Genomic DNA, 11,555 nt, shown 5'->3' with positions numbered 1-11,555 from the left:
ATACCGATTTTTTTTTTTTTTCTCTCTTTTAGGGTTTTTATGGTTTCATGTAAGCAGTTAATGTAAATATTGTGAGCATTACAGGTCATGCAGTGTTGTAACATTTTAAGAAATGTTGCACCGACTTTACGATTAAAAAACTGGTCACTCATACTTGAATTTTGCCCATAGAGCCATTTCTTTCTCTTTGCATTAAAGCATAATCTACTTTTTTGATGGAGGCCCAACCCTTCTTTCTACCTTATTATTTTTTGTTTAATAAATCTCTATTTTTTCTAATAGAAGACTTAAAAATGAAAATTTAAAAAAAAAATACTTTTTGCCTACTTTCTAATTTAAGAGAGAATTCCTATATTTAAAAGGTGGAGAAAAAAAAAAAAAAGGACAAAAAAACACACAAAAAAGAAATAATACTTCATTGTGGAAAGTGGAACACCACTGGATTTGTCATTAACATGGCACAATCACCCGAAAGTACAGCGAGCCCACGACGCCGATCAGGACCTCGGTAGATTTAGGGAACGCCGTGATTCCTTGAGGATGTAAAGTGTTGCATATTCTTGTCTATTTATTTATTTATTTATTATGCTTTCTTTTGCTTAAGTGGGTGACAAATGTGGTTGAGTCATTCAGATGACATTCAAATTAAAGGAAATATTCCTCTTTCTATTATGGTGCGTTGTGTGAACGCCAGAAACGAAACGAAACAAAAATATTTTCATTTCTTCTGATGGATTTTCTTCGTATTTTCAACTTCCTGGCTGGTATCAGCTGCAAACAAAAAAAAAAAAAATCCACATAGTTTAAAAATAATTTTTAAAAAAGAAAAAAAAAAAAAACCAACCCACCCCACCTCTGATGTCCCAGGTCTGTTATCCTCACAGTCTAAGGTTTTAGGGGTTAAGAGAAACTTCAAATTCCAAGATCTTTCCGAAATCATCTTTGCAGAAGGTTTATAAGTCATGTGAAATCCTTTTGGAGTCCCTGAGTTTGATGGTCTAGAGATATTAGAGGGCTCGTGGTGGACTGAATTACCTTAGGACTGAATTACCTTTCTTAGCTACAGTTTGTATTTTGCTATGTAGGGTTGTAATGTGAGAATTCCAGAAGAGCCGTAGCATAAAAGTGCTTTTCTATTTTTTAAAAAAAAAAAAACCCATTCTAGTCTTACTAAGAATTAGAGAATTTTTTTAATATCAGTTTTGTAATTTTTGATAAAGTTGTCAATATTACGATTAAATCACCAGAAAAAAACAGTTCCTGTGCTGTTCTCTTCGGGGCAGGGACTTTGTCTTCCGACGGATTGCTCGGTGCCACGATGGGATGCCCGCTGTTAACCGGGGCCTCGGGCACCGCTGTGCAGTTAAATCCAGCCACAGCTGTGAGGGTAAATCCGTGCGAGCCCAGGCAGTCCCAGCTCAGCTGCAGCTCCCGTGGGCTCCTGGAAGGCGCCGGCGCCCGTCCCGCGGGTAAGTTGGGGGAGCTGAGGAGGCTCCTGCTCCCGGCAGCCAGGATGGATCTCACCCCAGGCATCCCCATCCTTCCATCCCACCCCTCCGAGCCAGCAGCTGCACCCCCAGGGCCAGCATTGCCCCCAAACACCCAGAGCTCCAAGCAGGAGGTTCCAGCAATCCAAACACCAAACATTCCTTCAGTTCAGTACTCACCGTTCACACCGGGATACAACTTGGAGGCTAAAAACCAAAAAAATCCTACAAAAAGAAATTGTTCTATCCCCAGGTCACGATCCTGGGAGCTGCAGGGACTTCCAAGCCCACAGACACCCCACCAGGGCTCCTGCCCCATTCCTGGTGTCTGGAAATCCTCGTGCTCCCAAGGATGAAGAGCAATTCCCTGCTCTTGTGTGTTTTTAAACGCTGCTCAGCCTCAGGCTGGGCTGGTGGTGGTGCCATGAATGCCTGGACAGCTCCCAAAATTGCCACCAGCCTGGTGTGATCCTGCCTTACAGCCTCTCCTTCAGCCTGGAGTGCTGACACTTTGTGTTGTGTAAAGCTCTGGGAGCTCAGAGCCCTCATTTCCCTCTGCCAGGTCTTGGCTGTGAACACTTTAAAGCAATATTTTGTTGTTCTGTTAAAAAAAAATATAATTAAAAAATCCAAGATTTGATTCGGAATCCCCCATGTGAAAGAAGATCCTGGAGAGATTCCATCTCCCACGTTTTTGCCTGCTGTGAGATAAGGGCTGGTTTGTAATTGAGTGTCATCCCAAAGGGAGATAAGGGGTAGGATTTGGAACCGGAAAAAAATTATATTTAGAGCAGCACTGTCTGGAAATCCCTGCTTTGGGAAAGATCTGGGAAGTGGGAAGGGTTGTGACTGACACTGGATGAAGCAGGGAAGGAAGAGCAGGAGCATCCTCAGGAACTGCTGGGTGAGATCCCAGGGGAGCGCTGGCACAGGGTGAGGAGTCCCAGATTCCAGGCAGGAGCTGATCCCAGTGGTGCTGCTGGGCTGGGCTGTGGGATGGTGCCCAGGTCCAAATGGGATGGACAGCAAAGGCTGTTCCAGCCACTCCCACATCCATGGTGCAGGTAAGTCCTTCACTGATAATTCCCTAAATATCTGAGGAATCAGTTTTGGGGTCACAAAACCACAGAATTGCTGGTTTCTGCTTCCCTTGGAGCCCCAGCAGGTGGCAGGGGCTGCAGGCTCTGTGCTGAGAGGAGCCAGCTCTGCAGGCACCAAACAGGGCTAGAACAGAAATTCTCCTCGTGCCACCGCAGCAGCTTCTGTCTCATCAAACCACAATCATCTGAGGCCTGCTTGAAGGAGGAGCAATTCTATTTGAAAACTCCCAGCAGAAACACAGCTCATTTCCACTTCCAGGAAAATAAGTTCTTGCTTCTCTCAATGATTTTTCTCTATAGAGAGAAAAAGTCATAAATATAACAACGTTTTTGGGGTTATCATTATCTGCTCTTAGTCATGGCATTGAGCTCTCTCCTTCTGAGGAAAAAGGGAAGAGTTACATCTGAAAAATAAAACTTTCTTTTCCTTTCCTTTCCTTTCCTTTCCTTTCCTTTCCTTTCCTTTCCTTTCCTTTCCTTTCCTTTCTTTCCTTTCCTTTCCTTTCCTTCCTTTCCTTTCTTTCCTTTCCTTTCCTTTCCTTTCCTTTCCTTCCCTTCCCTTCCCTTCCCTTCCCTTCCCTTCCCTTCCCTTCCCTTCCCTTCCCTTCCCTTCCCTTCCCTTCCCTTCCCTTCCCTTCCCTTCCCTTCCCTTCCCTTCCTTTCCTTTCCTTTTCCTTTTCCTTTCCTTTTCCTTTTCCTTTTCCTTTTCCTTTTCCTTTTTCTTTTTCTTTTTCTTTTTCTTTTTCTTTTTCTTCTTTTCCTTTCCCACATTTGTTTAATTGGGATCAAAAGGAGAATCTGTAGTTTCCAGTCTTGGCCTTAAGAGTGTCATGAATCAAAACAACAAACAGGAGATAACAAATGGAGTGTTGGGAAGGAATAAACCTTTGTCATTTATAACTTGGTTGTGACAACAATAAAAAATAGCCAAGTGTTAGACAATAAATCAATAAATACAAAATCATTTTTTTAAATATATTTTTAAATTTTGGAGAGGTACGAATGTGGTTTTTGCCATCCTAAAACCAGCAAGGGGACAATGACTTTTATGAAATTGCCCATAAATAAATTGCTGTTTTTGCAGCCACCTTGCCAAGTTTCTGTCCAGATGTGGGGTCCAGGTGTGCTCCCAACACCTTTCACCCTGGGATCAGGAGTGTCCTGAGCTGCATCCATCCCAAGGGGGGGTGGAAGGAGTTAGTGCTGATGTGAGGCATGGAAACATGTCCAGGGCACATGTGATCCTTGTTAAAATGCTTGGAATGCTTGTGGGGGAATTGGGCTGGAGCCTGGTGATGGTGCAGATCAAATCTGGGACAGGCAGGGAGTCCTGGCCAGGGCAGATTTGAGTCAGGTTTAGCTGAAAGGAGAGTCGAGCTTTGGGAGTAACAACAAAATATCTGCATCTGCTGGAACTGATTGGCTTTGCTGAGAGCAGAGCTGCTATCACTGAGGAATAAAAGAAAGGCAACAAAGCCCAGCAAGCAGCAAACGATGAATTATTCAATGCAAATGTCAACTTTTAGTGGTGGCTGTGGCTGTAAATCTTTTTTTGCAAGCTGAGCGTTGCCATTAAGCAACTCCATATGATGCTACATCTGTCAGATTTCTTTGTATCATTTTATTTTTATGGATGCCGGGGAAAAGTATTGGGAATTTCCACGCTCAAATTTTATTAACATCATTTCCTCACTTTCTGTCATCCTCTGATTTAATGTTGGGTTGACTTTTCTGGCAAGGGTTAAATCCATGCCCACTTCTGTAACATCCCAGGCCGCGAATCTTCACATGAAAATCAGCTTTTGCTGAGAAATTTTAATTTTTCTGTGTGCTGAACCTGAGTTGAATTGCTGGGGAATGGTGAGGGAAGAGTGAGGAGGTGCCATCGCTGTGCCAGCGCCGGGGGATCCCTATCACATCCATATCATCAATCTGCCCAAGGATTTCTATAGCTCCATTATCCCCCTGCCTCCAGGATAAGGAGCTGGCAACAATCGCCCATTGTCAGTTTATGAAGGAACTTTTTCATCTTCCTTCCCCAAAGACTCGATTCTTAATTAAGTAAATTAAAATTAATTACGGAATGGGTACAACAAGATGTTATCGGGGCTGTGCCCGAAGTGAGCTGTGCGTGCTGTGCCTGTGTCACACCAGCAGGGAACGGCTCCTAGCTGAGGCAGGGATGGGATTTTGGGGAGGGATTCCTGCCTGGCAGGGTGGGCAGGGCTGGCACAGGTGCCCAGAGCAGCCGGGGCAGTGCCCAGGGCCGGGCTGGGCAGCGCTGGGAGCACAGGGACAGTGGAAATGTCCCTGCCCATGGCAGGAACGTTCCCATGCCCTGGTCGGGGCCTCAGCCTTGGGAAAACCTCTCTGTGCATTTAAGGCCAGTGCAACACTGAGGGAGGTTAAAAACACCTTCCAGCCCTGAGGCTGAAAGGGTTGCAGTTGTTAAAAGGTAATTTAATGTTTAAGCAATTCCTAAATATCCAAAGGACAAAGGACATTTCCTAACAAAGCCCAAAGCACCTCTGCAGGTTTAGTGATGATTTCTTGTTCTTTGTTAGGCAGAGCTTTGAACTGAGCCACATTCCAAAGGATGGGAATGCTGCACTTCCATTAATGAGCTTCCAGAGGAAGGTGTTGACATTAGCTATTGACAGGGATCCCCTAATTAACTGCCTGATAAGGATGACTTCAGTGCCTCATAAAATCATGGATTAAACAGTGAGACTGAGTGAAGTGTGGCCTGAGGATCATTGGTGCTGCAGCAGAATGAGCACAATTATTTACTGAATGAAAGTGGAATAGGTTATTGATTTGGATCCTAAAACTTTTAGAGATGAACATCTCAGAGATGTCAGGTGTTTTCTGAAGAGCAAATCCCCGTTCCAGAGCCAGGAGAGTCCTCAGTGTGAGCTGGGCCAGGCCAAGCAGGGACCATTCCCAGCCTGGGAAAAAGAGGGGAGGGAAGGGGAAGGGGAAGGGGAAGGGAAGGGGAAGAGGGAAGGGAAGGGAAGGGAAGGGAAGGGAAGGGAAGGAAGGAAGGGAAGGGAAGGGAAGGGAAGGGAAGGGAAGGGAAGGGAAGGGAAGTGAAGGGAAGGGAAGAAGGAAGGGAAGAAGGGAAGGGAGGAAGGGAAGGAGAAGGGAAGGAAGAAGGAGAAGGAGAAGGAAAAGGAGAAAGGAGAAGGAAAAGGAGAAGGAGAAGGAGTAAGGAAAAGGAGAAGGAAAGGAAGGAAGGAAAGGAAGAAGGAAGAAGGAAAAGGAAATGAAGGAGAAGAAGGAGAAGGAAAAGGAGAAGGAAAAGGAGAAGGAAAAGGAGAAGGAAAAGGAGAAGGAAAAGGAGAAGGAAAAGGAGAAGGAAAAGGAGAAGAAAGGAAAGGAAAGGAAAGGAGAAGGAAAGGAGAAGGAAAGGAAAAGGAAAGAAAGGAAAAGGAAAAGGAAAAGGAAAAGGAAAGAAGGAAAAGGATGGGGTTTGTGCTCCCTTCCTTCAGCCCCACCAGTTCCCACTGACAGGAAGTTTGGGTCGTCCCTTCCTCCCAGACATCAGGGGAGGCTCCCTGGGTGCAGGGAGATTTTCAGCTGATCTGAATGAACAAATTCAGTGTTTTCCCAAATGTGGTTAATGACGGGTTACAGAGCTGTAACTGATTACATGGCCTTTGGTTATCAGGTCCAGGGAGTGGTTCATGGTCTTTTTTTAATGATCCTTAAAAGATGGAATGAGACTTCTTAAACATTTCCCTCAATTAGAGACCTCCTAATTTCTAACTCTTAATCCTCAAAGATATTTATTTCTACTTCTTTCTTCAATAAAACCAAGCCCTGGTAAGGCACAGCTGATCAGAAGTTCATGTTCCCTTCTACTTGTTTTCTGGACCCAAAGAAAGAGCAAAAGTGGCTCAAAGTTTCTGCTTCTGAGAAAAAGGAAAGTTAAAGAGCAAGGTTGTTTTCAATCAGCTGCTGGTGGTGCTGCAGGAAGGGCATCGAGACCCCCTCAAATCAGGTAAATAACCAGGAGCTGAAAGCTTGCTTGGCTCAGAAATTGCTGCTTTTAACTCCAGTTGCACGATCTGTTTTTTGTTGGAAATCTGAGAGCACTCTTCCTCCAGCCCTGCAGACAATTGCACCTATTCAACTTCGGGGAGAGTTCAGAAACACGGGGGGTGTTTGGAAGCTGTTCTGGAGCATCTCCTCAGCAGAGTGTGAGAAGCACAGTCTGATCTCCAGCAAACCCAGCTAAATTTACCCTGCTCCCACCCACCCTGGCGAGCTCTCTTGCCACACTTCCCTGCTCACACGTCTGGGTCAGGGCTCCAATGCTCCGTGAAAATTGGATTGCCGTTCCACAAAGCCCTTCCAAAGACATTTGGAAATTTATTTCTCCCCTCAATCTCACTGCTCTGCTTTTCCCAATTGCTCCACAGCTCTGGCTCCCGGTGCCAGGGAGGAAACCTTGTTTGTTTTCTGCATCACTGAGGCCAAAATGTTTTGCTTCAACCCAAAAATTCCAGCCCCAAAATAGTGCTGCAAAGGCTCTGCCTGTGGGGAAGCCTCAGCTGAGCATTGAATAATCCTTGGAAGATTTTTAGCTCCATCAGAGCATAGTTGAGTTTTTCCTCCTGTTGTTCTGATTGGGATGTCACCCCACAGCAGCAATTGTCTGCTGGTTTCCAACCTCAGCTTTGGTTTTCACCTGCTCTGGGGGGCTGTTCAGCCTCTCCCTCTGGATGGGTGATCAGTGCTGCCTCTCCAACCAGCAACCTTCACTCTATTGGAGCAGGCCAGGCATTCCCTCTCCTCTCCTCTCCCTCCTCTCTCCTCTCCTCTCCTCTCCTCTCCTCTCCTCTCCTCTCCTCTCCTCTCCTCTCCCTCCTCTCCTCTCCTCTCCTCTCCTCTCCTCTCCTCTCCTCTCCTCTCCTTCTCCTCTCTCTCTCCTCCTCCCTGTGATTTTTCCTGCAATCATTGCTCATTTGGGCAGCCAGACTGGGGGATTTGTCACCCCTGGAGTCTGAGGAGCTGGATTTCACCTCTCAGCAGGACGTGCCTGTTCCTCTTCCTAAATCCTTTACACCATCTGAGCCACACCTGGAGCTCGTGCTCCTGTTGGAAGTGTGGTAGATGTCTGTTGGTTGTTCCCAGTCAATCAGATTTGATTTTAGTTTCACAACGTTTATATTAAGAACTAGAATTAGCATGTGGCACTGGGTTTCAGAATAAAAAATATTGATCTAAAAGGAAGGAAGGTAAAATTAATGCTGCTGTACAAGAAGGCACGTAAGGTTTGTGCCCTGATGGAGGAATGGCTGGATGGGGATTGACTTCCCTGTGCCATTCCAGGTGAGGAATGTGCCCTCACTGAGGGTGGGACTTTGCCATGGAAGTCAGAGAAATGGATTTACAGGGAGAAATGCAAACAGCAGCTCCAGCTGAACAACCTGTGGGGGCTGGAATAGCATGGCACATGCATGTCCTCACATTTCCTGCAATAACATGGAACATCCATGTCCTCACATTCCTGCAATAGCATGGCACATCCATGTCCTCACATTTCCTGCAATAGCATGGCACATCCATGTCATCACATTTCCTGCAATAACAGGGCACATCCATGTCCTCACATTTCCTGCAATACCAGGGCACATCCATGTCCTCCATTTCCTGCAATAACAGGGAACGTCCATGTCCTCACATTTCCTGCAATAACACGGCACATCCTGCAATAACACGACACATCCATGTCCTCACAATTCCTGCAATAGCATGGCACATCCATGTCCTCCATTTCCTGCAATAACAGGGCAACATCCTGCAATAACACGGCACGTCCATGTCCTCACAATTCCTGCAATAAACACGGCACATCCATGTCCCTCACAATTCCTGCAATAACACGGCACATCCATGTCCTCACAATTCCTGCAATAACATGGAACATCCATGTTCTCACATTTCCTGCAATAACATGGAACATCCATGTCCTCACATTTCCTGCAATAACAGGGCACGTCCATGTCCTCCATTTCCTGCAATACCAGGGCACATCCATGTCCTCACATTTCCTGCAATAACAAGGCACATCCATGTCCTCACATTTCCTGCAATACCAGGGCACATCCATGTCCTCACATTTCCTGCAATAACAAGGCACATCCATGTCCTCACAATTCCTGCAATAACAAGGCACATCCATGTCCTCAGAATTCCTGCAATAACACGGCACATCCATGTCCTCACATTTCCTGCAATAACAAGGCACATCCATGTCCTCAGAATTCCTGCAATACCATGGCACATCCATGTCCTCACATTTCCCATCTCCTGAGGGCTCTGAGTCTCCTTTTGCTCTGAAAGCAGCTTTTCCACAGCACCCTGCTCCGTGGCTCAGAGCAGCTGTGCCCTGGATCCCTGAGGAGTTCCAGGCCAGGCTGGGCAGGGCTTGGACCCGCCTGGGATGGTGGAGGTGTCCCCATGGACGGTGGCACTGGGATGGGATTTAAGGTCCCACTCTGCCATCCAGCACCTTCCCAACAGGAGCTTTCCTGCCCTGCTTCCCCTAAAGCAGGAATTTCTCCTAATTGTGTTTGAAAATACCTGTTCTTGTCCATCTGGCACTGAGGAGCTCCCAGCAAAGATCACACTCCACTTGTGCAAGGAAGAACCACAGAATCCCAGGATGGCTGAGGTTGGAGGAGATCTCCAAGGCTGAGCCCAACCTGTGGCTGATCCCCACCTTGCCAGCTAATGGGATGGCCCAGTGTCATTTTCCATTTCTCCTCTTTGTTTGCCTTGTTAATTCACAGCTAAACCCTCTTTATAGTGGGAATCCTAATGATCTTCAGCTATAGGGTGTTATAAACTACTGGAGACGTGTAGGATGGCCTAAGGTGGCAGGATTTACAAAACCCACAGAGGATTTTCTGGTCAATAAAAGAAATAAAAGTACAGAACTCTCTGGTTTTCTCATCTTCATCGTGCAAATGTTGCAGTTCTGAATATCACATTAAAATATTGCCTAAATCCTCTTTTAATTTCCAGAGGACCTCACATCTGGCAGCAACTTGCAAAACATTGCAGAACATTCTGGAAAAAAAAATGAAAGCCTGTCAAAGCTTCATGTTCTGCTAGGATGGGGCTTAGCAGAACTCTTCTGTAAGAGACTGAGTTATGTTTTCTTCGAGCAAGTAATTGCCTTCATGTCTCTCAATATGAACCCCTGCAAATGATGTTCCTCCCCTGGATCCAGAGGCAGCTCACATTTAAATCCCAATAAGCTCCTCATATTGAAGAAATGTGTCAGATTTCACGTCCTGCATGGCAGCTGCAGCTCTCTCAATCATTGTTATTAAAGAATATTTGCACACATTGCCATCTCTGTCAGTTTAGACAATATTTTCTTGAAATTTTGCAAAACAATTTCCCTGCCTGGGTCTCTGCACACGCAGGAAAGGCTCTGCTGATGGAGCTCAGCAAGTGGCACTTTGGGCCTGCCTGTTTCTCCTTGGTAAATCAGCCTGGGCAGGCGTTTCAGAGAAAATGAAAGGTTTTGTTTTGAGAAAGTTCATTGCTCCTGGAGCCCTGCTCTCCTTTATTTCAGACAAACAGACGCTCCCTGCTTTTGCTGGGATCGATGAGTGAGGGGATATATTGGGAAGTGGTGTGGGTTTGAAGTGGGATTTGCTTTGATATTTCTGTGCAAATCCATGTGATGGCTCACTGACTCATACAGCTGAAAATAGGCGGTGATATCAAGCCCAGAATTCTTTACAGATTTTTTCCCCCCCTTTTTCTTGCTTAGCTAGCTGCTCTTCCAAAAAATTCAGGTCATTATTCAAATCTATGCTTAGATTAAAACTCCAGATAACATCACTCTTACTCATTGATGAATCACACTGGAGCAAATTTTGGTCCTACTGAACTCACTCTGTGTTGCCTTAGTCATAAGTTTGTTTGGCAAATCACATGTCATGCTCGAATTAAGCACTTGCTTAAATAAGATACTTTTAAAATACATTCAGGAAAGTTTGCCCATAAAATTTATATAGATAGGATTTATATTGCAAACTTGTCAAAGCAAAACTAGAGAATGAAAAATTCTGTTAATTCTGAGTTAAAACATGAATTTATGTTGTCAGCAACAGATCTAAAGGGATTGTTAGATATACACGAAATTAAACTTGTTTTCTAAAGTCTATTTATAAATTAATTTTAAATATTGGCTTTTGGGAGGCTTTGGAGCAGCAAACTCCCCCTGGGTGTAGTGATGCCACCCACCACCCACAGGGCTCAGTGTCACCTCAGCCTCTGCTCTGCACTGCTGACACCAGCTTGACCTTTCCCAAAGATTTTTTTACGTTGCATGATCCCTATGCCAATATCAAATTTGCACTGAATCTTTTAAACTGACACCATATGGCCTTTTACATTAACAGGGCCATTTTTCCCCTGAATGAGGAGAAGAGGAATTTACTGAAATTATAATTTAAAATCTAAACACCAAATAGACAACATAAATAAAACACTTTCCAAAAATGGGCAGAAAAACACTTTCTAAAAAAAGGGGCAGAAAATGTGAAGTTATATTTAAAGGAAGAGCAGGAACTGAGGTGGGGATGGCTATAATAAATTATAGATTATCAATCTCATGGCAGATGGAAACAGGGTTTGGATGCATCCATAGCTCCAGCTCCTCCCCTGCCTCGTGTGAAATGAGCCCTGGAAGCACTGACACATTACAGGTATGGCTAAAAGAGGGGAAAAAAGGAATTTAATGTATCCCAAGCATGCTCTGAATGATGGTGTGTCCGTGGGAATAGGCCAGACGTGGAAATGAGGTTGGCAAGTTGCAATTTGGCAAACTGCAGCCAGACCACAGCGGGATCCATGGGAAAAGTGGAAGGAAAGGAAATTTCAAGGAAAGGAAATTTCAAGGAAAGAAAGGAAAGGAAATTTCAAGGAAGGAAATTTCAAA

At 45.0% G+C, this 11,555-nt stretch overlaps 1 long non-coding RNA gene across 1 annotated transcript in view; it reads right to left on the bottom strand.

Moving 5' to 3' along the window:
• Positions 1 to 593: 593 nt before the first annotated feature.
• LOC113460515 (uncharacterized) overlaps positions 594 to 11,555 on the bottom strand; it is a 16,990-nt gene continuing 6,028 nt past the window's right edge. Inside the window, exon 4 of the long non-coding RNA XR_003382379.2 lies at positions 594 to 771. This is a non-coding gene — a long non-coding RNA (uncharacterized LOC113460515). The remainder of the gene's footprint in view (positions 772 to 11,555) is intronic.

This window comes from Zonotrichia albicollis, chromosome 10 (assembly GCF_047830755.1).
Source record: "Zonotrichia albicollis isolate bZonAlb1 chromosome 10, bZonAlb1.hap1, whole genome shotgun sequence".
Classification (NCBI taxonomy): domain Eukaryota; kingdom Metazoa; phylum Chordata; class Aves; order Passeriformes; family Passerellidae; genus Zonotrichia; species Zonotrichia albicollis.
Note: the sequence above shows the minus strand (reverse complement) of the source record. Positions and strands in the feature narration are given on the sequence as shown.